This window comes from Pseudopodoces humilis, chromosome 2 (genome assembly GCF_049639895.1).
Source record: "Pseudopodoces humilis isolate 2021_Gansu_Grassland_sample_001 chromosome 2, ASM4963989v1, whole genome shotgun sequence".
Lineage (NCBI taxonomy): Eukaryota > Metazoa > Chordata > Aves > Passeriformes > Paridae > Pseudopodoces > Pseudopodoces humilis.
Genome location: NC_142201.1, coordinates 89,811,384 through 89,815,779, shown reverse-complemented (window position 1 = coordinate 89,815,779; position 4,396 = coordinate 89,811,384).

The following is a 4,396-nucleotide window of genomic DNA, read 5'->3' as shown; positions in this document are numbered from 1 at the left end:
CTGCAGGAGCGGGGCAGAGCGGGGCGGGAGCAGCCCCGCAGCCGCCGCGGGACGCGGAGCTCGGCGCCGGCGGCCGCCCCTCAGTGCCCCGGCTCCGCCCGGCCCGGCGCGGCCCGGCGGGGGCGGGCGGCGGGAGGGGCCCGGGCAGCCGCGCTCCTCCCGCCGGGGCGCCGGCCCCGCTCCCGCCTGACCCGGGACAAAACTTCTCGGCAGCGGGAAAAAGCCCGGGGGCCCGGGCTGTCCCGGCAGGGCTGGACCCCGTTTCACGCCGGCGCCTCCTCCAGACAAGAGGAGCATCGAGCCCTCCCCAGAATGCCCCCGGAGCCGGGAGAGCGGGACCCCCGGCACTGCCCCCCGGCTGACCTGGCCCCGCTAGCCCCGCGCTCCCGAGGCTGCGCTCATCTCCGGCCCCTATCCCGCTGCTGCCGGCGGGATGCGCCCGGCTGGGAACAGACCGCCTCGCTCGGTGCTCCTGGCAGCTGAGGCAGCACAAAGCCCCACGTCTGTGGCAAAACCGGCCCGAGAAGGTGAGTAAACGCGAGGGCGGCCAACCTCGTGCTCCGTGACCTGCTTGTGCCGCCCCATGGCTAGTAGTAGCCAGCGTGACTACTGCAATAGGTATGTTTGTGTGAGCAGCGCTCGGTGTCTTGTGGACAGACCCACCGTCACTCTCAGCATCCCCGTGCTGACGTTTCCCTGTCTTGCCTCCCACGGTCCTGCAGCTCACTCTCATCAACTTCGTGCGCTCTCCCCTCAAGACATCCACTCAATTTTATTGGGATTTTTCCCCAGATCTGAAAGCCAGAAGTTCTGCTCCAGCACCGTAGTTTCTCTCCCAGCCTGCAGCAAAGCGCCAGGTGCTGCTGGAAAGTGTTGTTTGCAGACAGGTGTAAGGCTGTGCAGGTTTTCCCACTTTACACTATTCTGTTTACCTCATTTACCCATCTCTGCTAGGCCTTGGAATGAACAGCACTAATTTTTCACTCCTATCCATTCCCAGACCTTCAGAGCCATGGACCAGGGCAGCTGTGGTCTGAATGGGAGTGGAGAGGTTTGCACAACACTTCTGGAAACAAATGGTGACCTGTTACTTCCCAAGCCTGGTAAAAGCATCCTGTTTGCAGCCGCTGGTTCTGGCAGCAGCTCTCACTCCCCTTTACTAGATTTGACTGATGTCCCAGAGAAGCTGCTGTGGGACCCTTCCACTCCCTTCTCCATCCTCCTTTGACATGAAACAGAGGCGCATACCTTGCCCAGGGAGTCCAACATCACCCTCCAGAAATTGTTTTCTAGCCTGGGCAGTGAAGGCTCAGTGGGGCTAAGGGTCACATCCAGAGCAGGTGAAAGAGGTAAGAGCCTTGTTACTGCCATGTACAAAGGAGAATGGAAAAGCCTCTTGGAAAGCCTTGGGAGACCAAAGTCTAGCGATTTAAAAGATAGAGACCCATGGATTAATTCTGAATTTTGGCACTGAAAGCAGCCCTCCAATTTGCAGAGGTGCTGATTATCTGCAGTTCACAGTGGCTGTAATGAAGGTCCCCATATTTCAGTATTTCTGGAATGCTGATCTCTTTTAAAACACACAGACTCTTAGACTGAACTTAACACTCTTGTCTCCGCCTCCATAAAACCAGGACCATAAGTAGAAACAGCTCTCAGCAGGAAGTGAGGGGAGAGGAGCGAGACCCCAACTGTTCACACAGGAACAGGAGTGAACAGGAGTTATTTCTGGTTCCTCCCAAAGCTAGCAGAGAGCACTCCTGTTGCCCCACTGACTCATGCTTATTACTAAGCACTTTGTAAACTGTGATAATGAGAAATGGCCGCTTTGTGCGTGCTTCAGTTTTGCTCCTGGGTTTTGCTCTCCAAACAAATAAATAATCAGAGCTCTGGGGGTGTGGGCATTTCCTTGGCAACTGCTACAGACACATGGATATGTGGGACCACAACCTCATCCCAGTGAGCTCTGCAGCCCTACAAGAGCTGGGACATCCTTCTGGGTGTCACTTGGCATGTGAGAACATTATTCAGAGAACATGCAGTTGCAGCCAGGATACTGGGGAGTCCAGGAAAAATGCCTGGGTGTTTTGTCTGGAGGCAGGAAAGTGCCTGCTGCACTACAGGTATGCACCAAAGAAGGATTTGTGCTGCTGAGGAGGAAGGAATGGAGGTCTGGAAAGGCACAAGTGAGGGCAGAAAGCCCACAGTTAAGGTGAGTTGTGTTACAAACTCTGCAGGGACAAGGCCTGCTGTGCTTAAAGCGTGGTCAGTAACCCTGAGCTGGGAATGCACCATCCCATGCCACAGAATAACTGGAGCCCAGCAGCAGTGTGGCTGAGCCCGAGGCTGGGTCCTAGGAAGGGAAAGCAAAAGCTGAACTCATTTGAAACTGCCAGGGGAGGCAGGATGCAGTTTTCTCCATCTGTCTTCTGTGTCTTTTCTCAGTCCTTGCTCTTTTTAAACAGCCTGTTGGAGAGCTGGATTGCAGAGCTACCTGGAGGGGTTCAGTATCCATCACAATACTGCCTTATAAGAAGGATAAGCCACCTGCTCATGCCTCTTCACTGCTGCTCTGGCTCTTCATCCTTAGCACCTTGTTCATCCTGCATGGAGCTACTTACATGTCACAGCTGCTGGATCCCTTGTGGGAGTTGTGATCACCTGGGACACAGCACCTCATTTTGGAGGTCTGGCCCATGTAATTTGCTCCAAGACACACAATGGTTGGATACTTAAAGTTTCAAGTTTACTGTTGAAAAAAGGGGGCTTGGAGCTGATTTTTGTGGACTGAGACCCTCCTCCCTCCTGCTTGCCACTCATTAGCAATAACGCTTCTTTTCTGGGGTCTGGCTCAGGGTTTTAGCCCATTTAACACTTATGCTTTGTCCATCCTCAGGGGCTGACACCCAACCAGGGTGTCCTGTGTGACAAAAAAATAATCAAAAATACCCTCTACTTTAAATCAAAAATACCCTCTACTTTAACTGCAGCTTTTGGTCATCTGCTTAAACTCTTCTTAAGCAACTCATATTGCAGTCAAATTTCAAGACTGAATTTGTCCAAGTTCTCTTTAGGATGAATTGCATTTGGTTTTTGCTTCATCTTGGGGAAAGTTAGTGTCTTGGAAAAGCCAAATTCATATATGACTACCTGTGATTGTCCTGACTTTGCTCAAGTCCATTGCCACTGCTCAACTCCACTGTCTCTACCCATGATGATGACTCTAAAAGGGAGACAGGGTATGCTGGATGGACACATCCTCTGCTGGGAAATTATCATCCAGCACACTTAGAAACTCTCATGGGACTTGACTGTGGCCTGCAGGCAATCTCCACAGATGTGTCCCAGAATTAAATTATCTATGCAAATACAGTTTTCTTTTCACATGTTGCAAATGAACCTGTAGAGAGAGATCCGTGCTGGGCCTCGTTTGATGAGGCAGTCAGGTACACACAGGCTTGCACACGGCGCTCCCTCTTGGGCTTTCCTGATCTACATAGTCTGCTGCGAGTCCCCGCTGTAGAACGGGTAATGTTGCCATTAGCATGAAGCACCACCCTTCTCTCTTCCAGGCACTCTCTCCTTTCTCAGCATGTGGCAGCCAGCAGTTGTAACAGCCCCCCGAAAAAAAACATGTAGCCACACTTAGGAAATACAGGTTTTGTCCGATTCATTCCTAAAAGGGAACTTCTTCATGTTTTCCTCTTACAAAGTTTCCTATTTGGGAGTTTGAACAACTGATTATTTTCTTTTCACATACCCACCTAGTCCATGGTCCCTTGCATGTAAATTGTTTAAGTTTCACCCATTTTGAAGGATCCTAAAAGCCATCCTGCCTTTCCCAGACCATTTCCAGGCCAACAGGTTGGGCACTGGGCAGGCAGCCATCAGAGAACCAGGGCTAAGCGCCCCACACAGTGAAGCTTCTCAGTGAACACCAGCCACTTCAACCTTCAGGAGTTTCTGTTCTCCAGATCTCAGCAGCAGGGGCTTGGACTTTTTTCTACTTTCCTGAAATTTCTGAGGGCTTGAACAATCTTTTGCTGTTCCCACACCATCCTGTTGTCTTTCTGACACCTTCCAAACAATCTCTTCTAACCTCCTCTTCATTCCCCTTGACAGAAGGTCCCCATTACAACCACTTACCTTGATAGTGCAACTGGGAACATGTGTGGACTATTCTTACACAAAGAACTGCCCTCAGGGAGGTTCCCACTGCTCACTCTGTTCCTCCCAGTACATCCTGGAAGACTGTCCATTCAGATGATGAAATCTCTGCCAGGAGTAGTTAGGTGCAGCTGAGGACATGAGTATGAACTGGGTCACATTCTCTTTAATGCCCATTTTCCATGGCTCTGTGCTTTAAGAAAATTGTGCCATGGAAAATTTTGAGCCC